This window comes from Lissotriton helveticus, chromosome 1_2 (genome assembly GCF_964261635.1).
Source record: "Lissotriton helveticus chromosome 1_2, aLisHel1.1, whole genome shotgun sequence".
Lineage (NCBI taxonomy): Eukaryota > Metazoa > Chordata > Amphibia > Caudata > Salamandridae > Lissotriton > Lissotriton helveticus.
In genome coordinates this window covers 136,295,447-136,320,887 of record NC_136058.1, presented here as the reverse complement: position 1 = coordinate 136,320,887, position 25,441 = coordinate 136,295,447, and positions in this window count along the sequence as shown.

The window sequence follows — 25,441 nt, the reverse complement described above, 5'->3', positions numbered from 1 at the left end:
TGACTTTGGAGTGTGTTATACATTTTTTTTGTTTCTTTGGTGAGTTTAGGTCCAATCAAAGTTACTGATTGCTCCATTCGGAGCTCCTGGTAACTTTGTTCTTTTTGTAAGGATTGTATTAATTTGTGAAGGGTAGGCGTTCCTCGGCCTGTAGTTGCTTGGAAGGCATTGTGCCATCCTTCAACTGCATTGTTTGTTTTTGCTTCCTTATTTAGTGTGCTAAGGTAGACATTCCACCAAGCTATTTGGTATTTGGGTTGTCTTCTGTGGCCTGATCTGTGTAGCCTTCCTACCCATGTGTCTTCGAAGTAGTCAAGCATAGGGCTTAGTTTATCTTCGTTTCTTTTATAGTAGGGGCTGTCTATTAATAAGTTATAGTGCTCAGTTACATCTGTTAGTGGAACATAGGCTAGGGCGATGAGTTTTTTGATTTGATAAGCAAATGTGCTATCAGTGGCGTATTGGATACTCAAGGTTGATTTTTGTAGATGTCGCCAGATACATTGATTAAAGTGGTAATAGCAACCTTGTATTGCTGTGTGTGGGTATGTTTTAAGGATGCTGTTTATCATAGCTTTTTCAAAGTCAATGATAATTTTTTGTGGAAAATAGTTGTTAGTATGTTGCTTGACTTCAGTTAGTATTTCTTGATAGGTAGTTTGCTGTTTGTTTGGTAGAAGGGCATAAAGGAATGGAATATTTGCATTTTGGAAATGACCATGGATGGTGTATAATTGATAAAAAGGTTTGGGGCATACAGAAAAAGTACCGTCCATCATCCAAGTTTGGCATTGGGTAAGTTTTGTCATGTTGTTTGCTGTGGCAAACAGTATAATTCTTTTATCTTTAGATTTGTTGTCATAGAGTATAAAATTTTCTTTATTGTGAGTTACAGAGAGTTCAGGTGGAATTTGGACTTCTTCTAAAGTTTTTGGTGTGGGAGGAGTAGTGCATGTTGCTCTTTTTTGTCTAGCTACTGTTCTTTTAAGGGATTCTATAGATGGTAATTGGCTAGAAGCATGTTGGGGAAGTACACTTAAATGGTGTTTCAGAATAGCAGTTGTTGGTTGATCAGTGCTAGTACTAGCTTCTTTAAGGGAATCTAGCATTTGTCTAATCTCTATTTCTGTTACATTGGGTGGGTGATTATGTTCTTTAGTATAAGTAACAGTAGTTTCCTGAGTTATAGCTCTACCATAACATTTGTTGGCATAATATTTCGTACACTTCCAAAACACTTTCAAATCTTTTTGTTTCTCTTGAGTGTAGACATATCCCATGTAACAAAGAAGCATTTTCCCTTTTTGTGAATAAATGAATTTAGCTCCTTCAGTCATGATAGTATTGTAGTGCTAGGAGGTAATTAAAAGAGAATGTAAATATTTTTTAAGGAAAAAAAATGTTCTAATCACATTATACAGTTTCACACATTTGTATTTTACCTGTAAATGTTTTGATGCTTTCAAGTCGTTATTTTCAGCTGTTGATGTTCTTCAAACTGTTATTTTCTGTGTATATCTTTTTGTACCTGTGGAAGTTGAGAAAATGTGTAGATATATTTTATTACTATTTATGATAATTTGTTCGACGTTTTTTGCTAGTTTAGATTTAGTTACCTATCTATTAATTCTCGATTTTACATTTCTAATATATACTTACTTTTTTATATGTAACTTTTGATGTCCAGGTGTTGTGTAGGTCTTCTGTTATTTTTTTTCATCTGTAGGATGAGTGCTAAAAAAAAAAGATATATTTGATGTATTTTGCTTTAAAATATAGGTGTGAGCTTTGAGAGTTACATTTTCGCTGACTAATAATGTAGTAGTACTTACTTTAGATATGTGTAGGTCTCTTTCTGTTGAAGTCCATCAGTTTTCTTCCAGAAATCCAGCAGAGTTTCGTCTTCCTTTACTTAGGAGATGTATACTGCGTTTTTAGTTACTTATTATTTCATTTATATAGTATTAGGTTAATTGTTTCAGAAATAGGATTGGTTGTTTAAATGGATAGTCTGTTTTTATTTGTTGATTTGAATTTATTTTTCTGTTATGCTAATTGTTTTCCTTATATGGGTGACGCCAATTAACGTTTATTGAATGTGTAAGGATTTATTTTGTATAGGTAATGTTGTAGGTAATGTTATTTTGATATTTGTAAAGTGGAGGAATATATATAATTAGTTGTAAAAAATGTGTAGAAGGTCGAAACATTGTTTATGTATTATAAAATGTATGTTAGTATTTATTGTGTATTGTAAATGTTATGAAAATAAATAATATATGTCATCTATTTATATTAACTAAATCTGGTTTTTTATGATCAGTATGACTTAATTATTAAATAATAAAGTCATTTATTTTAGGATCTATTAATGTCGATTTTTTTACAATCGATAATTTTGCTATCTATGTTTGTGTAATCGATATTTTGACTGTTGTTATATAAATATTTAATAATCGGTGTTTTAGAAATCGATAATGTTGTGAGTCGATATTGTTGTAGTCGTTGTTTTTAGTAGTCGATATTGTGTAGTCGATATTTTTGATGTTTGTTGTGTAAGTATAGTAAATCGATAATTTTGTTGTCGATAATTAGTCATCGATATTTTGTCCAGTCGATATTCGGTCTGTCGAGGTTATGTCAGTGATCCCTCTTTGGGGTTAAAAGTTAACAAAAGCAAGACCTTTGTTATGCACTTTGGTCCTAAGGCAAAGAACCCCAAGCCCGTTTTTATAGAACAAGTTAGATTGGAATGTGCCAGGGAATATCATTATTTAGGCATCTTAATGGACGATCAGTTATCGTGGAAACAAGCAGTGGCAAGCAAAAAATTGCTCTTTCAGAGAGCAACTTCAGCCCTTGTTTCCTTTTCAAGAAAACTGGGTAAACCAGCCCCAAACCAGTTGCTTAAAATCTATCACGCTAAATGCCACAGCGTAACAACCTATGGCGCTGGCGTCTGGGGCTATGCTCCTGTAGATGATCTACAAAAGGTCCAAAACGGGTTATTAAAATACATTCTGGCACTTCCCCAAAGTGCTCCAATATACGGTTCCCACATCGAGCTAGGTATCGATTATATAACTGACAACATCAGATGTCAGCCGATTCTCTTATGGCACCGTATTTGGAACAAACCCCAATGCCACTTAACCCGTTCCTTATTACTAGACTGTTTATCCTTGGCGAGTTGGAAAAAAATACACTGGTTACTGTACGTTTCCAACTTTCCAAAGGATTTGAACTGCACATCTTACTTCATTGACCCTTCTTCAACATCTGATATCAGTAGAAGTGCGTTGAAAAATCTCTGTCTAAACCATCTGAGAGATTCACGCCTTTCTCATGAAGTATCAAAGCCAACAAACGTGCAGATATTAATGGTCCAAACCTCCCCTGGTATCCAGCATTATTTAACATTCTTTCTATCTAACCATGAAAAATTTGTTCTAACTAGGTTCCGTTTTAATTCATTTTTCCGCCTTGTTACCTTCCCCAAAGAGTTAAATTGGTCTCACGACCTGGCAAAATGTCCGTGTGATGGGGTATCACCTCAATCGACCATCCACCTAACTTTGTTCTGCCGCCATTATGAGGAACCTCGCAAGCGCTGGATCACCCCACTTCTTCGATCAATGGGGTTGAGAACCTGTCGGTCAGCTTATCTGGCACTTCAATCTCTAGACTCACAATATGTAGCCAAATGTGTAGCTCTTTTTTAAAAATCATGTATGAAAATACGCTGTAAAATCGGGTTATCGTCTCCTTGAATTGATGTTTATTTGAATCAACTTGTAAATCGGTTATTATCAAATGTTTTCAAACAACACTTAGTTTTTATCTGCATTATAATATTGTGTTTTAAACAATTCATTGGTTTTTTATGATGTACTTTTTATGATTCACTAAATGTTAATCGAATAAATGTTTTTGAAACGAAACGACTTGCAAGTTTCAAAAATATAGAGAAAAAAAAATCAACAAAAAAAAAATCGCAGAAGCACAAAGTTGAAGGACACAACCGCAGAACAGCAGCAGAGGTATAGCAACTGCAACTTACATCTGCATTATATGCTCAGAAGCCACAATAAAGGCTAAAAATACTCCTCCACGAGAGACAAAATGCTCATAACTCAACGAAATTGCCAATTAGTGAGGTAAGGAGTAAGAAAAAAGCGGGGAGCAGCACTTAAAAGGAGAATAGACAACCATTATCATAGATGGCGCAGAAAATAAATGACTGTGGAGTCTAGCACTCAAAATGGCCACCATATAAACAAAAACGACCATTCAGATGAGGAGATTCTAAGAAAACACTGCCTGAAGGGTAGTTGCACTGCCATACCTTGTAAATAGGAGCCAGAGGGGTATTCAGCATGTAGCATGCAGTAACTGCACTATTGCCATGGTCACAGGAATCCTCCGTAGAGCAGGCGTGTGGACGCGGGCACAGCGGCACAAAATGGCGGCCGCCCGCGTCCCACAGATGAGAAGATTTGCCGAACGGTGGTTAGGTAAAAAAAAACGGCATAAAAATCGCCGAATTCACGAGCATCACCTTCAGGGCATATTCCGCCGTGTAAGACTTGCGTTTTCGGGCGGTTTCCGGCAGAGCTGAGGCATAGGAGCCGAGATGTAAACCCGTAGCTCAGCGGAGCTCACGGGAGAGCCGTCCGACCTCGACGGCGCGTAAGCCACGCCCCAACTGCTTGAATTCTGATTTTAATTTTGTTGCACCTTTGATTTTGCTCTTATCCAGGACTCTTTATGAGTTCTATGTAGATTATGTACCAGATAGATAGAAGAGGGATTAATTCCTTTACAGAACATGCTTATTAATTTGCATTATTGATAACTCTAACCTATTATTTTCTTGATAAATTCTATAAACAGATTTATTTGATTTACTAATTAAATAAAAATAACTTACCAATCTCTTAAAGAGTACAAAGCTTTGAAAATCTACTTAAAACTCTCATCTTTGACTGAACTTAAACTGTAAATTAGGATGATGATTGACTTGATTTGATTTAGCTCTAATTTAAAAACGGTGGCAAAGATCTGTTGCCTGGAGAAAAGAAGATTTAGCGTGGAGTTGGAGCCCATTCTTGTAAGTCACAGGTTGAACTTATAAAGGAGAGTAACATTTGGACTCTTTTCGCACTATCACTCTTCAGAGCCATGCATAAGACCTCACCAAATCACAAAATTAACACTATAACCTTAGTTATTTTCCTAATGCAATCATTTTGTATAGTTCTACGAAAATGTGCTCACAATCTGAACAACTGCAGCTAGCTAAAGCATTGAGCACTATTATGTATTATGTGCATTATGTGTATTATGTGAATTATCCACAAATATTTTTTTCCTAGGAAGGATTTATTTTTTATTGTTATGAAATTAAAAGTTTGAAGTTCAATAAAGTATCACATGAGCTAGTTGCAATAGGCTGGTGTTTTATTTGAGGGTATGCCACAATAGCTTTTTCAAGTCAAAGTCCAATCATGTTGTCACAGTGGTTAATTTTCCCCAAAAATATGAATGCAGGTGTGTTAGAGGGCTGACACCCATTTTCACCACTGGTGGCACACACTTCCACTGTTGTGATGTCCACTTCTAAAAGGAAATCATGGTCGTAAGACCAGGCTACTTTTTGCACCACTGTTTTTAAGGCAGAAATAGTTATTTGGTATGAAACAGGACACATTGCAAAGTTCATTCTTTGGCGGTACACAAAATTGAAATGGTAATGCATCTGTTATCATGTCCACTGACAACATAACCCCTACACGTATGAATTCATGTGTCCAAGTTTAGAGAATTAGAATAGTGATAAAAATTAGAAAATATTTTGGTTTATGTTAATCCATGTGTTTATAACTCAAACAATTTAATCTGACATTTTAGGAAGACAAATGTGTGTCAGACACGTTTGCCAGTAAATTCTTAGTAAGCTCCAGGCATTAATTGTTCTCCCAATCAAATAACATTAAATCTTTTCAAAATTATTTTGCCTGTTTTTATTCAAACACTAATTAAATTCAGGGTCGAAAGGCTGCCACGTAGTAACTTAACATTAGCGAGTTTATTAAAAAGAAAATGAAAAGTCAAAGGTTTCTGTGCTATAGCCCTCAATTTCCTGTTTCATTAATAAATATTGTGCACAAATTGCCTGAAGTAGCAGACGAGGGATTTGACTGGAAAGGCTTTTTCCAGAGGCTAGTCCAGCGTTCAGTATCTCAGCGCTGTGCCTGACTGCGGTGCTCAGCCTCAAGCCTGCTGTCTGGGAAGGACGATGACAAACTGCAGATAAGAAAATTGTTAATGGAGTCCTCACACAACAGCCCAAAGACACTCATCTCTTCACAAGTGATGCGAAAGTTAGCCATCCAATCTACTATCTCTAAGCTGTTAAGCTTGGTATGCTGTGCCTGTCGAGACTCAGGAAAGAAAGTTGAGCATTACTGGAATTGCTTGTCAAATGGCCATAGCTTTGAAAAAAGATTTCATAATTTGTTACCGCTCGATCCGACTTGCTAATTGGTAGCTTTTTTAATTACGTATATTTATTGAAAAGCTAAACGTGGACAACAAACACAGAGAAAGGGAAAAATTCAGCAGGAGACCAACTCTAAAAATAAAATATTAAAATCAAATATATATGTATTGAAGAAAGAGCACAGCACTCCAAAGATTTGTTATAGGTTCAAAGTTGCTTTAATACCGCGGAACAACATACATCAACATCTATGAGTTTCAGCGTTCGTCGCCTTGTTCACAATGTTATGAATCTATATATGTATATATATAGGATGATATTATACAAAATATTGTAACCAAGGTGCATTGCTTTTCCCAGGCTAATGGTCTTCCAGCCAGATATCGAAGTTAGAGGCATTCCTTCATCTTCACATTTGGAGAATGTACTTTTAGTCACCATCGAGACCCTGCTTAAAAATTCTTAACGCTATTTTATATATTGTGGGGCATATTTTCAAGAAACTGGGAGAATGTGGTGTTACGCCAAAATTGGTAACACCGCGCTCCGACAGTTTCAAAACACAGGGATGCGCCGTATTCACAAGAATATTGGGTAACGCTGCATTACCCCTAGCGCTGGTAGCAATGAAGCGAGGGGGGTGGGGGTTGCTAGTCTTGCCCGGGCGGAATGAGTTTTGTTTATGTGCAGAAGGGACACCTTCCTGCACATAAACAATCTTTGCTGGCGATTTGCTCAATTGATGTGTGATGCAGAATGCAGCACATGTGGAAAGAGCAAAATATGTGGAGAAATAAAACACTTCTCCTCGTATCGCCTGCTTAAGACCAGGTATTCTCTGGAAGTATTTTTGGTGCAGTCCCATACCTTGTAAATATGGGGCACCGTCATAAAGCAATGGGGGTTGTGGTGGAACACCCACTGTAACACCCATTGCACGTCCTTTTCATGCTACGAGAATAGGGGCAATATTTACAAAGCGGAGCTAAGCCAGGTTAAGTGGCTTAACGCCGCCTTGTAAATAAGGCGAAGGAGTTAACGCCACCATAACATCAGCAAATGTGACATTCTGGTGGTGTTTACCCCTTGTAAATATGTCCATGTGTGTCTTAACAAATTAGAATAAATAGAGCTAATAATTGGCACTGTGATCATCCTCACCCTTGCCCACACACATTCACAAAACCACAGCATGTGTACAAGAAAGATATCATTTTTCTCACAGCAACATAAATCTGAGTGAGCCAACCCACATTTCTGCATCAACAGCGGGAGACAATATTTTCTAAACACAAACATCTATATTAAAGTATTCCTAAATCCAAAGTACAAGTGATATTAAGTTGCAAGGTGTTTTCCCAGTCTGTTACCTATGACTTCCAGAAACATTTTTTGATGAATTTTATCCCTCCAACAACCACGCCAGTAAGAGAGCCACCTGGTTCACAGACGAGATCCTGGCCTCCAAGCGCGCACGCCGGAAACTGGAGAAGAAATGGCTCCACAAACGCACACCGGACAACCACGCAGCCCTCAAGGACGCCACCCGCAGACACCACCACCTCATCAGATCAGCCAAGAGATCCTCCTTCAAAGACTGCCTGGATAACAACGCACACGACAGCAAAGAGCTCTTCCGCATTGTAAAAAAAACTCTCAAACCCCAGCGCCAACACCAACGACATCCCACCCTCACAGGAACTGTGCGACTCTCTGGCCATCTTCTTCCACCGCAAGATCGCCGACATCCACGAAAGCTTCAACACCACGACTGACCCGACCACGCCAGACTCCACCCCTCTCCCGAACACCAACAGCACCAACCGCCTGACCTCCTGGTCCAACGTCAGCGACGTCGAGACACGCAAGTTCATGCACTCCATCCACTCAGGATCACAGACAGACCCGTGCCCACACCACATATTTAACAAGGCAGACGCAGCCATCGCACCCCAACTACATAAGATCATCAACATTTACTTCGAAACAGCGACATTCCCGGAAAGCTGGAAGCACGCCGAAATCAACGCCCTCCTCAAAAAGCCCAAGGCGGACCCCAAGGACCTCAAGAACTTCCGGCCCATCTCCCTGCTCCCGTTCCCGGCGAAGGTCATCGAGAAAATCGTCAACATGCAACTGACCCGCCACCTCGAAGACAACAACATCCTGGACCTGTCCCAATCCGGTTTCAGATGAAACCACAGCACTGAGACAGCCCTCATCGCCGCCACAGACGACATCAGGCGCCAATTAGACAACGGCGAAACATCTGCCCTCATCCTCCTGGACCTCTCGGCCGCCTTCGACACAGTCTGCCATCGCACCCTAAAAACACGCCTCCAAGAAGCCAGTATCCAAGAGAAGGCCCTCGACTAGACCACATCCTTCCTCTCCGACAGATCCCAGAGCATCCGCCTCCCACCTTTCCGATCCGAAGCCACCGACATCACCTCCCTCAGCCCGACGCTGTTCAACATCTACATGGCCCCCCTCGCACAAGTGGCCCGCCACCACAACCTCAACATCATCTCCTACGCTGATGACACTCAGCTCATCCTCTCCCTTACCAAGGACCCATGCACCGCCAAAACCAACATCCACGACGGAATGAAGGCCATCGCCGACTGGATGAGGAGCAGCCGTCTGAAACTGAACTCGGACAAGACGGAGGTCCTCATCCTTGGACCCAACCCCTCAGCCTAGGACGATTCCTGCTGGCCAACCACTCTGGGGACTACACCGACACCCACCGACCGAGCACGCAATCTTGGATTCATCCTCGACTCCCCCCTCTCCATGTCCAAACAGGTCAACGCCGTCTCCTCCTCCTGCTACAACACCCTCCGCATGCTCCACAGGATCTACAAGTGGATCCCGACCGAAACAAGAAGAACGGTGACACAGGCCCTCGTCAGCAGCAGGCTGGACTATGGCAACGCACTCTATGCCGGAATCCCAGCCAAACACCTACGACGACTACAGTGCATCCAAAATGCCTCCGCCCGACTGATCATCAACGTCCCCCACCGCAGCCACATCAACCCCCACCTGAGAAACCTACACTGGCTTCCCGTCGACAAGAGGATCACCTTCAAACTCCTCAGCCACGCACACAAAGCACTCCACAGCGCCGGACCAGCCTACCTGAACAGCAGACTCAGCTTCCACACCCCTTGCCGCCAGCTCCGCTCCGCCAGCCTCGCCCTCACCGCCGTCCCCCGCATCCAATGAACAACCTCAGGCGGCAGATCCTTCTCCTACCTCGCCGCCAAGGCCTGGAACACCCTTCCTACCCACCTACGGCAGACCAAAGACCTACTCGCCTTCAGAAGACTCCTCAAGACCTGGCTCTTCGAACGAATAGTAGCGAAGCAACCCCCCCCCTCAGCACCTTGAGACCCTCATGGGTAAATAGCGCGCTCTACAAATAGATTGATTGATTGATTGATTGATCAACTTAAAATATTTGGAAAATGAAATAACCCCATTCTTAAGAAAAAGAGGTGTATATTTTTAGCCAAACCTGCCCACTACCAACAGTCCTCTTAGAAAAAGACTCGTAAGCACAGAACATAAGATTTTATAGTTACCTTACTCTAGCAAAGCTATTCCATAATATTGTTGATACTTAATGCAAGCAAAACCAATCTCATGATTATTGGCCCTACCCTCTCCATTTGTTCTTCAGCTTGGCGGCCCCTGATTGGATCTCTTGTCATATACCTCTTCTGAGCACAGTATTGGGTTTATGTTTGACCAAGAATACCTAATTTGCCTCTAAATGTTTCTTTTAACTGAGAGTTCTTAAGAGAATCCTTTCTTTTTTCAACCTTTTGCTAGAACGTAGTTCCGCTTGTCTTTTCCTGACAGAAACCTGGTTAGGCGAGTTTTCAGGTCCTGACATCGCTGCTGCCCTTCCCGCGAATTATTTTGTGATTCGGAAAGATCGAGTAGCTGGCAGAGGCGGGAGGGTGGCTTTAGTGATCGATAGGCGCTATACCTGCTCCGTGGTCCCGACGGAGGGCATTGATGGAGCAGAGGCCCTTGGCTTCTGTCTGACTCTTTCGCCCTACCAATCCAGCGCAGGACTGTTAGTCTATAGACCCCCGGGTCCTATTGGGGCTGTTCATGAGGAGCTATATACGGCGGTATCTGCCTTTGGTGTGAAGTTTAAACACTGCCTATTGCTGGGCGATTTTAATATCCACATGGATGAGTCTGGTGCGACAGACACTATGAAATTATTGGATACTACTGGATCATTGGGCCTACCACCCTATTTGGTGTCCCCTACCCATAATAAGGGCCACATTCTAGATCAAATATTCTCTACGGTCCCTATTCTAGCAGCTGTACATGAACCAGTGCTGTGGTCTGATCACATGCTGGTAAATTTTGACATCCTGGGTAAGTCCAGGCCCCATAATAGGGGTCCTGGCCGCAACTATCAGTCACAGAGGGCTTTGGGCCGTATTTCGGTGGATATGGTGACGCAGTACTTAATGTCTTATCCTTGCGAACTCACGGGTAGCCTGGAGGACGACTTCGAACGGTTCCGCTCATGGTTGGCACGCTGCCTTGATGTACTCACACCCATTCTACCGGCACATAAGAACTTGGCACGGGGCTCCGCCCCTTGGTTCACGCCGGCACTTAACACCAGCCGGAGACTTTGCAAGAAGGCAGAAAGAGCATGGAGATCGAATTACGAAGAGGCGCTTAAAGTGGCCTATAAGCATTGTGTTAAGGCTTATCACAAAGACATCTATTCAGAAAAGAAGGCTTACTTTGCTAGGAGGATCGAGGAGGCATCTAATATGAGTAAAGAAATCTTCACGATTGTGAAGGAATTCACATCCCCTACTTCAGCGACTACTAAGAGTGCTTTCTCTGAGCCATGGGTCGTGGATCTAGCAGATTTTTTTGCTAAAAAAATCAGTAGCATTCAGGCCACGTTCGGGCCGGCTGTGGCAGAGGTGACTGATAATGCTGCACCCCTCCATCTTCGGACGGAACTGAATAGATCTACGCTGTCCGAATTTCCGCTTATCAGCCACCTGACTTCGTTGGATCTGCTTTCTAAAATGAAATCAGGTTCCCCGATGGACCCCTGCCCTGCCAAGTTTTTAGCTAAAATTGCTACGGCCATTAACCACATTGTGAACCCCATTTTAAATCGCTTTCTTGAGTCAGGGGTAGTGCCGCAGGCATGGAAACAGGCTCAGGTGCTACCCCTTCTGAAAAAACCGACTCTCAACCCTAAGAGCCATTCTCCTACCTGCCCATTTCCCTGCTTCCGGTCTTGGCAAGGGTAATGGAAAAACACGTTCAGACAGTCCTTTCGGACTTTGTTGAAGCGCATGATGTCCTTCATCAGACGCAGTCATGTTTCAGGGCCAATTTGATCACTGAAACTGCTCTGTTGAAGGTTTCAGAGGCCATTAAAGAGGTTCTTGACAGGGGAGGGAAAGCGCTGCTGGTAATGTTGGACTTGTCGGCGGCGTTTGACACCGTCCCCCACAGCCGTCTCCTGGCTAGACTCTCGGAGATCGGGGTTGAGGGGACGGTGTTCAGCTGGTTTAAGTCCTTTCTTTCGGACTGCCAACAGAAGGTATGGGCCCCCTGCACTCAGCCGTGGTGCCGCCTTTGGAGGTGGGTGTTCCTCAGGGATCCATTCTGAGCCCCACTCTCTTTAATATCTATATGGCCCCTCTGGCGGTGCTGGCTGAGTCGTGCAGTGCCCAGATTGTCTCTTACGCTGACGACACCCAGCTCCTCTTCACCTGCGAGAAGAACATCGATTTTGATGGGGAGCGGATCAGGATTTGCCTGAACACCGTCTTTGCCTGGTTTCAGCGCAATCAGTTGAAGTGTAACTCCGACAAATCGGAGGCTCTTTTCTTTGGTTGTTCCCCTGTCCCTGGCTGGAAATCGTGTTGGCCGACATGTATCCTCCAGCCACAGACACTTCGGTGGCGAAAAATCTCGGAATGAAAATGGATAATGGTCTCTCTTTCAAACCTCAGATCATGAGCTTGGTTGGACAGTGCTTTGGATTGCTCAAGATGCTGAAGAAATTCCTTCCACTCATATCTATTTCTCATAGAAGGACAATTGTCCAGGCGCTGATAGGATCCAGACTGGACTACGCTAATGTGCTCTATCTTGGCCTTCCTGACTATCTTTTGCCCCGTCTGCAGGTGGTGCAGAACTCTGCGGCGCGGGCAATTTTTGGTCTTGCCCGTAGATCCCACGCGTCTGGGATCCTGCAATAGCTCCACTGGCTGCCCATTCGACAGCGTATTTTCTTTAAGACCCTCACAATTGCTTTCAAGGCTCTGCATGGCAAGGGTGCGCGATACCTGAGGAACAGGATTGGCTTTCACTATCCAGCCAGAGCACTTCACTCAGCTTCACAGGCCTTGGCCAGAACCCTGGCCATTAAAAGAGCCCGTACCGGCGGTTGCTCGTTTAAATATCTGGCGCCCAAGGCCTGGAAGGACTTGCCAGTGGCTTTAAGGAGAATCGACAATCTTCTATCTTTCAGAAAAGAGCTCAAGACATGGCTTTTCAGCCAGTAATTTCATTTGTGTCTTCCTTTTGTGCTATTTGGGTCTGTCAGCGCCGGGACACTCTGTCTGAGTAGCTGAGCGCTATACAAATCCCCTAATAACATAACATAACATATGGCAATATCCTAGAACAGCTATAAGGACATGGTTCCGAAAGCTGCAGACAGGATCAGCTCATGATAGAGCCTCATCTCACATAAAACCAAGCACTCTGCCTCCAGGATTGTTAAGGCCTGCCATAGGAGTGACTTATAGGTGTACATGTGTCTAGATATAAGGGTAGATATAGGAATACTATACCTAAGCAAGGGGTGATTACACGACCTTGCCCCAGCTGAGTGACCAGCCAGTTGTGTCAGTTTGTATGGCCAGCCAGGGGAGGCAAAAGATATGCTGCAGCCCCTGGTAGGCCTTGGGTGCACCTATGCCCTGGGTAGCTATAGTACACTGTACAGGGGCTCATAAGGTGATCCAATATCCAATTAGGTATGTACCTAAAGTACATGGAGTCCATTTTACAGAGAGAGCAGATAGCCTGGGGCCCTGATTAGCAGGATCCCAGGCCAACTAAGTCAAAAACCAGCGAAACACAAGGCAAAAAAATCTGGGGTAACCATAGTCAGGTATCCACCTTCCTACAACTTCTACATTTTAGGGCCCCTTACATACACTCACCATATGGCAAGGATAAAAGATCCCCGCCAAAGAGCCCCCACTGAGGGTGCCCATCGGGTATTGCAGGGCCGACCCGATGAGGAGCATGCCCAATAATGAAGCATGACACCCAGCGGGCTGGGTGTGTCAGAGCCCTCAATCCGAGAGGAGGAATTCCCCATCCTCCTTCTGGATAGCCAGTCATTTGGACTCATTTCCACAGTCACTTTTAGCCTCTTAAGGAACTGCATACTCCTTTATTTGTGACGAGGATTTATAAGAGGCCAAGGTGATTGTTTTAGTTCTATTGGAGAGGAAGTTGTCAAGCCACTGGAGTGCAGTTCAGTGAATTTCAATCTCTTGCAGCCTAAGGAAAACCTAGGATGGGACACTGTATAAAATGCTGCAGTCAACTACTGTAGCACTAGCCTAGATGGTACATTAGCTTCAAGAGAGCATCTGATGTGATCAGTAGTAGCCACAAGAACAGTCTCATTCATCTCTAGGTACTCCGCAAGTTGTCTGTTTATTAGGCCTTCCAGTAGTCTGCCTAATAAAGGGAGCAAGGAGAGTGGAAGGTAGTTAGTAAGGATGGATGAAGCCAAATTAGCCTTTTGTAAGATCGGCTTGACCTAAGCCGTCTTCCACGTGAATGGAATTTTCCTGGTGCAAATGGAAAGATTGAAAAGGGAGTGGGCAGCAGGGGCAAGCTGATCAGCAACAGCACCAGAGATATTAGGAGGGCAGATATCCAAAGGAGACCCAGATGTGGCTGATGTAAGCGCCTTCTGAATTTCCTCCAAAGAGAAAGCTTTAAACATTCCTTTGCTACTATCCTTGTCAGAACAAATTATGGTGGAATTAGTTGTCTCAGAATAGCTAGAAAAGTTGTTGTAGATGTCTTTTATGTCCTTTAAGTGATTAGCCAGGGCAATGAGGGCATCATAAAGAGCTTGTGATGCTTGGAGTTCTTGGAGTTCTTGGGCACAAACTCCAGTGTTGAAGAAATCGTTAAGTACTTTAAAGAGCATTTTAGACTAGTGTCTAGCTTGGTTGATTTGATTGGAGATAAAGATTTTCTGGGCCATATTTATATTTTGATAGTACAATTTTAAAGCTGTTCTATAGATTTCCCTATTTCTAATGGTGTTAGAGAGCCGCCACCGTGTTTCTAACTTTTAACAGGATGATTTATCTATTCTTAAGTCAGCAGTGTACCAAGGCATATAGAAACCCTGATTGAAATTGAAGTATAGTTTAAGAGTGGCAATCTTATCCAAGGCCGAATTTAAGGCTGTATGGGAATTTGCAATGGCTTGATCAACATCTGTATCTGCCGAGATGGTGAGGTACTCAAACTCCTGAGCAAAAGAGTCTGGAATGATTTTCCCCCAGCATCTGGATAGCGCCTCTCCGTCCTTATTGCCTAAGGAATCCTAAAACCAATAAGTGAATGGTCCGTCCACAGTAACAGTAATGGTGGCTCGCAAGTTAGAGAAGTAGTGTTTGTAAAAATTAAATCTAACTTATTACCATCAGCATGAATAGGTCCATTAACTCTTTGGAGCAGGCCAAGTGTGGCTAAGTCTGAGATAAGTTGGTTTGTCTCTAAATTGGTGGAATCTACCAGATGGTAATTGAAATCACCCAGAAGAAGAACTTGTGTGGACGCCTAAACATGGGAAGCAATATGTTCCAAGAGGTGCTGATTAAACTCCTTTTTAGATCCAGGCAGGCGAAATATTAGGGCACCTTTCCAGCAACCTTTAGAGGAAAATTCTAGTTTAAATATGTATATCTCTCCCAGTCTACAGGTGCACCTCAATTATAGAGACTTTGATGGAGTCTTTAAAAATAATGGCTATTCCCCCACCTGTCTTACCCAGCTTATAAACTCTAAGAATACCATAGAAATTGGGCAGAGCCTGCTAATTAGCTGGGGCGGATGAAACATTTAGCCATGTTTCAGTAAGGAAACCAACCTCTGCTACATTGAGGAAAGCAAGTCCCAAATTTCAACTGAATGCTTAGAGAGAGATCTAACATTTTTAAGAATACTGACTAGACCCTCAGAAGCTATAGAATTAACAATGGGAGTGGAAGTACATGGTTCAGTCAACCAAAAATTGATAATCTTAGGTTGACTATAGGAGACCGGTCGGGATATTAAGTTTGTGTCATATGGAACCTGATTAAGACAGTGGAATCTAAAGAGTAGGCAAGCAACCGGGCCTTCCAATAGAGATGGAAAAGGGCTACAGCAAAGGGGATCAGAAGAATTATAGGTCTTATGGAAGATCATAATGTGTAAAGTTTCTGAAGAGTAAGTAATTCTTAAACAAACCTAGATTCTGGTAAGGAGCAGGGGTACTGCTCCTGGTGATGACCTAGCACGGACGGGAACAGGCTGGCTTGCCTTTGTCACACCTTCGGTGTGCTCACGGCACACCCACTATGCGCTACCGCTACACGGCGAAGCCAGTTTCGGCATTTTATAGCCAACCGGAAGTGGACAGCTAGATTGCTAACCCCTCAAGAAGGCAGGAGCAGAGATTTAAATGCTAAAACTGCTTTCCCCACAACAAACGGGAAACCTGCACTGGACCAGAAAGCAGGGAGAACCTAGGTTAGCAACAGTAAGTAAGTATAACTGTGCAAAAGCAGAATAAATCAGAATAAAAACTCTTAAAACAGCTTGACTGCTTGCCTACCGCTTAATGAATAAGCCCATTGCTATTCACAAAAACTGCCTTTCTAAACTCACTATAGCCAAAAAGCCCATCCACCCAAAAGGGATAGGGTAAATATATAATAAGAACAAAAAGAGGTACTTTTTGTGTCACTCACTCTAATTCTCCCTACTATAAGATCATTTTATAGAATCTTATGAGCTCAGTATATCCTTACTCCCAGTCACTCTACTATCTAAACACTGAATGCAATTATATGTAAAGATGTCTTATTTATTGTTTTATACAAAATATTCTCACTGTGATTCTTATTATGAAGCAAATACATTAATCCATATATAGAAGCATGACAAATAAAGTTCATCCGATGATAAAATGAAGTATACAGATCATAAAATCATGTTTCTATATATGGATTAATGAATTTGCATGGCAGAAAGTTGTGTCTGCCTTTGAAGGAGTGCAGAGGTCCTGCTCATGTCACAGCTAGGTGCAGGTCAGGCAAAAGCCTCAAGTGTCTTCTGGATCACTGAGGAAGCCTGCGCCATCCACTCCAGATGCTTCACTCATGGTGCCTCACAGCATGAGAGCAGCATCTGGATAGGATAAAGTAGATGGATGTGTGATGTTGTCTCGCGATTGGAGGTTTTTGGAGCCAGGGACTTAGAACATGGAGGATATGCTACAGAGTAAGGTAAGTGAATGTTGTATTTTTTTCTTGTTATTTTTAATGTAACATGCTTTCATAACGTATTTGTTTGTTTTTATGTATGTACCGCCCACCGTTTTATATGTCACTGAGCGCCACTGATCAGTGGGTGCACCATTTTCAGTATCACGCTCAAATTTGGGAATAATGTGGCAATAACATGTTATTCCACAATTCAAGATGTAATAACAACACGAGTGCTGTATTTGCTCCTTGAATTTGCATAGGTTTCAACTTCCACAATTCGTGAATACTAGCGATTTGCACCCAACTTGTTATGACATTAAGGTGTAATTAGGAGTGCATAAAATCAGATTGGCAAAAACATCAAATCTATAATTAAGGCTTCATTTAAAGGGACAATTTTCCTATGAATGCAACCAAAGCACCCACAATCTAGCCATTGTCCCGAATTTTCCTGAATTTTAGGTCACAGATTTTACTGTCACAGACAAGCAGTTTTAGATGCACATAGCTCCTAACATAACACTTTTGAGTCGTTGCAGGGTTTCTCATCAGACTAGATAGAATAGACATGATTGGAACTTTGCCTTGTGCTTAAAAGGACAGTCCTTGATTTCCATGGCCTATCTTAATATAAATAATTTAAAGATGATCTTGTTTTGCTTAATGTGCGGCCTAACCGATGGCATTCAGACAAAGCTACATAGGTTGAGATGAACTAGGCCAAAGGAAAAGGCCTTAAAGCTTCCTGGTCTGACATCAGGCTAGCTTAAGACATGCTACACAAATCAACTGATGCATATTATGGGATAGTCAAAGTAGATTAGTTTATTATAGGTTCCTGGTGACCCCTATTTGCTTACCGTGGTCGGATACTGCGAGAAATTGAGTTGTTGTTGGACAGGGGTGTGAGCTGTGGTCAAACAGCAACCACAATCCTTGTCAGGGTGAGGCACAAGCCAACCCCATATTAACCTGTGCTGAACCCTCTGGTAACTTGGCATAGAGCAATAAGACTTAACTTAGAGGCAATGTGTAAAGTATTTGCGCAACACTTCAAATGGTAATAAGAGAAAAACACCACACAGAAATAATCTCACACAAGGATAGAAAAATAGACGTGAATAAAAAAAACAAGACAAAAACATCAAAAATCCAATCAGTAGAACCAGAGATATGTAATTCAAGATTTTAGTAAAAATATTGCCAAAAAGCACAAAGCACCAACTGTGAAAATCTGGTTGTGCTGGACTAGGATAATGTCACAAGGTCAGGCTGACCGCGATGGAGAGACCTTGTTACGCCCGCTGAATAAAGTACCTTAAATCCTGGTTTGTGGAGCAGTGCAAGGATCCTTGGTGAAGATGCACCATGCAGCTGAAGCGATACGTCGGCTCTGAGATGACTCAAGGCTGCGATGCGAGGGCCTGTGTTGTCATTGAGGATCCTCTCAACGGGTCTTATGATGTGAAGTCCAGCATCAGGATGTGGCTCACAGTCGGGTGATGTGCTGGGTCCGAGGAGCTTTGAGGCTGCGATGTGGAGTCAGGCGCCGGCGTCAAGGCTGCCATCAATGAGAGATGCAAAGTCCTGCGCAAGGATGTGTTGCGCAGCAGCTGTTCTGATGCGCTGCGATACGATAATGGTCTTTGTAATGGGTCCAATCCACGCAGGAGCAGCGATGCATCAGTTCTGCTCGGGTTTGCACCACGCAGCAGAGGAGATGTGCCACTTCCACTGGATCCTAGAAATTAGTAGGGCACCCTAAGCCCCCTTCCAAGGGTCCAGGACTAGGGTGGCACCACTTGGCTGGGTAGACTCACAGATGGCAGAGTCAGTCCAAGTGCAGGTGAAAGGCTGTTTGGAGCCTGTTGTGTTCCTGAGGCTTCAGATCAGGAGGCTAGCCAACAAGCCCTTGTAGTCACTCTGGGTTCTGGGTTCAAGAGATGCAGGTCCAGTCCTTCTCACTCAGGCAAGAGGGCAGCAGGTCAGCAGTCTTTTTGGGCAGCAGTCCAGCAGAGAGGCAGTCCTTTCAGCAGTATAACACTCCTTCTTCCTAGCAGAGTACCCAAAAGTCCAGAAGTGAACTAAAAAGTTAGTGTCTGAGGTCTAGTATTTTTACCCAGTTGGACCGGTAAAGCGGATAAAAGCTTCTAGAGGCATGAATTTGAAGTACACAGATACCCTGCCTTCCTGGCCCTGCCTCTAGACTAACTACAGGGGGTATACATCCCTATGTATAGGGGCACAAAACAGTAGTGAATTACCCCATCTCAGAGCTGAAGGAAGTCCAGCACCACAGCTGGTAAACCACTGGTACTGCAGCATATTCCTTTAAATGATTCAAACTTAAAAACATATACAAATACTACACATTTTTATGTAAGCATAACATAGTTTAATAACAGTTTTTGCATTTAAAAATGAATTCAACAATTTTATTAAAGTATAAGTAAATTACATTAATTTAATTCTATACATCAATTTTAATAGTCAGTATTGCATAATAAAAATTTCATTTTTTATTTTAGGTGACAATTCTTCCTTAATTTAATTTGAGAACATGCATTTTAATTGAATTAAGATGTTACCAGTTTACAGGTCAAATCACGATTACCTGGGAACTCATAATGTGACCCTTAGAGAATTAAGTGTGAAAAAAGAGTGTTAACTGTACAGTAAGCAGATTTCCATGCAGTTAGCATGAGTTTTGTATTTAAAATAGTGCAGTATTAACTCGTTAGCTGAAGAAATTCACTCTAATTACAAACAGAAAAAAACACTGGTGGTAACTTTACAACCATAAACTAGGTAAACTGTGTGGAAACACTCTAGCGATAATTATCGCTATGTTGGTTTAGCGGCGATATTTTTATCGCCGAGCTGCGGCGATTTTTATCGCTTAGGAGCCTTGATATTATCAAGGTTTATCTCCTAAGCGATAAAAATCGGCCGAATTGCATGAATATCGCTGAAAAGTCAGCGATATTCCTGCATTACCGAGCTAATGCTCTTAGCCATGTTATCCACCTACCATTGGACAACATGGCTAAGAACTGCTCAGGGGCAGGTGTTAGCTTTTGGAGATATTCGCGCTTAGCGCGAATATCTCCAAAAGTTGGTAATAGGAGATAGCGATGTTAGCGACTGTTTCCAGTTACTAACATCTTGGCACGCCCACTTTGCATGTCATTAGTGATAAATATCACTGACATGCAAAGCGGGGCCCAAGATGGTCGCTATCTCCTACTAGCTGTCGCTAACTGGTGTTAGCGACAGCTAGGTAATAGGGAGATAATTTTATCTCCGCTTTCTTGGCTTTTAAAGCCAAAAAAGCGGAGATAAATCCCCTTGATAATATGCCCCTCTATTCTCAATCTACATATACATTTTCAGTAGCAACATATACACCATGTGCAATAATATATTTACTAATTTGTGAGTTTACATATATGGTCTGCACGCCTTTAAAGGCCATTAGTCTGATTCACCATCAATGAAAGAGAAAATGTTTCACAAAACCGGAGTTGAAAGTGTTATGCCAGACCTTTTGCTCGTAATGTCAATATTGTTTCTGGACATCCTCTTTTTTAATTCAAAAGCCTTGATTAACTTTAAATAGAATAAAGCCTTATTTAATTAGTCTGGGCATTCCCGGTTAGTTGATGTTCGAAAACTGCAGTAATTCATGACATAGAAACGTGCACCCTACTTGCATTGCTCTGTACTTTCATTCTGCACATGTAGTATAAAATAGCACTAGTCACTACGTTTATACATAAACCTCAAACGGGGAGAAAAGCTTTCATTAAAAAAGTCCATAGTTGGCACAAAACCTTGAGACTGCAGGAATGACACTTGCAGCCTTTAAATTATTTTAATAAGCTTACTAAACTAACGTATGCCATGCCAAGGGCCATAAACTGTAACACAATATATAGTATTTATTAAAATTATGAAAGGTTTTCTAAAACGACTACAGGAATGTAATAAATGTCTATAATTCCTACGCAGGATTCAGAAACATGACATGTTTGCCTGGATTATGATATTAAATTACTTGAGGTGAAAAATTATATGAAGGGAGTGATTTAAGTATAGTGTTTAGTATAGTGACTGGGCACACGAAAAGGAAATGTTCACTTTGTCCAAATATTCCGTTTTTCTTTCACTAACAAAAACTGATTCTTAACGTTTGGTTTTAGAGGGAATATAACATACTGAAATCATAAACAGCCCAATCTTAAACATTTTACAAGCCTTTTCCTTGTAATGTGCAATTCAAATAAAATCCGTTTTCCATTCAGATTGAGGTATAATTGCGAATAGACTGTCTACTTTAAATTGCGAGTGTACATCATTGTCTCAAAACACGTTTCTCTTAATATTATGAAATGCTGTGCTATTTTGTGTGCTATTAACATTTGTATAGCACACATTCTGCCCCTGGAACGGCCTCTAGGCACTTTCAGCAATCCGATTACTTTCCACGCTGCTCCTGGCTTACCATCGCACAATGGAGCCTACTGCAGCGCGTGCTGATATGTTTGTGGGTGCTGTGTCTGTTGTTATTCACTGCTAGGTGCTATGTCTGATTAGTTTACACACATTACAGATTGATAGACAGTGCCATGATCTATACATTCAGGGTTCCTTGTGCTGTGTTCTACTGGATGTCACCGTGCGCCTGTTATACTGGTAAATTGTGGCACATCTGGGTAGTGCTGTATCTATGCTAATGTGCTCTGATGGAAGTTAGCCTCCGTTGGTTCTTTAGTCTAAAGTTGTGAGATACGTGAAAGAGGACTTCAGACTCATTTTGTTTGTATTAAATGTGTTTGCTATGTCTTGTCCAGTGAGTTGTGCTGAATGGTGGCATGACCTCTGCTTGCGATGCAGACAGCTCATAATCATATACTGATTGGCTGGGGTGGCTATGATTCATTTTCAATTGGCATTGAATGAAGAGTTATGTGTGGTACCAGCGCTCTTTATGGTACACAAAATGTACTGTGTGCTTGTTGCCTTGTAGAGAGATTAAATATACCTGTTCCACAGCACTCAATGTTAAGTGGCGAGTTTTTTGCATGTTTTTTGGTATGCACATAGCAGAAACCCATCTCGAGGGTAAGTGATGGATGTGTGTTTTTTCACCAAAAGAACATATTCCCAGTGGGGTCTACAATGCAACTGTGACATGAGCAGAACCGATGCATTCCTTTAAAGGCAGGGATACAACTTACTGTCATGCGCAAAAAGACAGGGCTAAATGGGCCCAATATTGGGGAACGAGATGTGAGCGCAACCTATGCATCATTTTGATGGTAGGGAGTACTAAAGTACATGTACACCAAATAAAGTGGAATAACATTTGAAAACATTAGGTCACATGAGCAGAACACCGCTACCTTTTATTGTCCACCTTTTACTTACTTTGCCTGAGCTGAAAGAGGCCACTTTTACACAGCGGTTCTCCTAAAAGCCCCTTTCATGCTTCCTAAGGCTCACAGAGACTGACAATCTCCAACCACGTGAGTCCTAATCATGTCCTGGCTAAAGACCTAGCAAGGCAGGCAACCTGCCTATACAAAGGGAGTCACAAAACATGTGGGCCTTGATTAAGATGAGGCTGCAAACGTGGGACAGATTGCATTAGTAAAGGGGCGTTAATCAGTGGGTGCACTATTTTCAGTGTCAAGCTCAAATTTGGGAATAACGTGTTAACCCACAATTCAAGATCTAAAAACAGCACGTGTGCTTTATTTTCTCCTTGAATTTGCATAGGTTTCAACTTCCACAAATCGTGACAGGAACACTGGGGATTTACACCCAACTTGTAATGCCATTAGGGTGCTATCAGGAGTGCATAGAATCAAATTCTCAAAAACATCACATTTATAAATTAGGCATTATTGAAAGGAACACTTTTCATATAACTGCAACCAAAGCACACACATTATAGCCAGTGTCCCGAATTTTTTTGACGTTTCAGTCACAGACAAGCACTTTTAGAAGCACATAGCTCTTGACATAACTCTTTTGAGTTCTTTGCAGAGTTACTCATCAGACTAGACAGAATCGACCTTGTGCGTAAAAGGATGGTCCTTGAATTCATCGGCCTATCTTAATATAAACCGATAGCTTTCAGACAAAGAAAGTTACGTAGATTGAGATGAACTAGGCCAAAGGAAACAGTAATATAGCTTCCTCGACCAACTTCAGGCTAGATTAGGACATGCTACACAAATCAACCGATGAATAAAATGGGATATTCAATGTAGATTAGTTTATTTTAGGTTCCTGGTGGCCCATTTTTGCTTACCTTGGTAGGACATTTTGAGAAATGGGGCTGTTGGTTGACAGGAATGTGAGCCCTGGTCATGCATTCTTGTCAGGGCGAGGCACAAGTCAACTCTATATTAACCAGTGTTGAATCCTTTGGTAGCTGACACAGAGCAGTCAGGCTTACCTTAGAGGCAATGTATAAAGTAGTTGTGCAACACTTCAAATAGTAATAACGTGAAAAACCCCACACAAAAGGGATCCCACACCAGGATAGAAAAATAGAGCAGCATGAAAAAACTAGAACAAAGCAACAAAAATCCAATCAGTAAAACCGGAGATATGCAATTTTCAAGATTTTAGTAAAAATATTGCCAAAAAGCACAAACCACCAACTGTGACTATCTGGTCGCACTGGACTGGGACAAAGTCACAAGGTCAGGCTGACCATCATAGAATGCAGGGAGGCTACAGGGACCCATTAGGCTAGCTGAACAAAGTAAATTAAAGAAAAGGCTGGGCACACCGTTTTTTTATCTTTATAAGAGATTATTCAGTGTATACACTATTGTTTCATGCGTGCTGCTTAGGTAGGCACAATGTCCATGATGTGCTTAATCAATTAACAAAAAATACTACAAGCGAAACCACTTGTCCTAATGCGCACAGTTGCTATACCTGCTGGAATGCTGCTGTTCAGATAATATACCTTATTGAACAAAAATTACATGACATTGCATTATTAAATCAACAATTACAGATCAAAAACCATTTTGAAAAAAATCTTTTTTACTCAATTCTTTGTACATAAGAAAAAGAATCCACATGATTTACGCCAATTGTATGCATCATTGGGTAACATTATCACATTTACGGTTATTACATAGACTTATTGTACATTTCTTTGTAATGCCCTATGCATTTTGGGCCCCTTGGCCCTTCCTCAGGGGCAAAATCTGCAAAAAATCAAAAGAAGAAATACATTGTATTTGATCACGTTCAATTTCTGTGAGGGATCTACAGTCAGGTAGACTAATACAAACATTGTACCTAGATACCGTAGTGTTTAATCATGCCAAAATATCAATCAAGGTGTTGGCGGTAACAGATAAAAAAATCGAGAAAAATGATGCAGAAAGTGGTTAGAAAGATAGCGAGAAAAGTGAAGTGCAAAAGTGGATAAATGAATAAATTCAAGTGCCAGTAGTGGAAACGCCACGTGGCGATCAATAGTGCAACCAATATTCTTCACCCAGTGGTAAAAGACAATCTCAAGGTGCGGAGTCACTGACCTTGTTATACTAAGTAGTAACGGTGGGGTAATGCATGGGACACACTTCGAAGCCCTGCGTGGATACTGAAAATATACGGAGGAGTGTATTATAGAACGTCACGTCTAGCTTGGTGATCAGAGCTATGTAACAAAAAGGTTAAAGGTCGTACCTCGCCAAGTTCATGGAGATTACTCACGTAGTGATAAATGAGTAGATAATTCAGACGGGTGGGTTCCTTGCGCTAGAAATACAAACGGGCGGGACTGTTTAGTACTAATCACCGGACCCATCCAAAAGAGCAGACATGGCCCTTGCAGTTTATGGAAAAAAAGTTTACCTTGCACGAATTAAAGGTGCGCTGTAAGAATTCCCAGGAGAGTTCCGGACTGACTGCTGTGTCGGTAACGGGATGCCGCGCATGCGTGTAGCAACCTTAAAATAATAGTCCTAGAAAACGGACTATGTTATGTGTATCGAAGTATATTACAGGATGGTGGCGGCCATCATTAAATGGAGTGAAATACTGTGAATGTTAGTAGAAAAGAGGCTTCAATAGTAAAGAAAAAAGAGGAGGGTCAAAATGTAGACAAAGAAATGACTGAAGAATACATGGCATTAATATTCCAAGTAATGAGTACAATGTTTATACATGAAATATATTTACATTGCAAACACATACAAATGATTGTGTGAAGAGTACTGAACTCAAAGATCGCACGTAAGCGACTAGTGGGGCATTATCACAGGTAACACCCTAGATCTGCTCTGTCATTGATCCCTTTGGGATCCTGTGT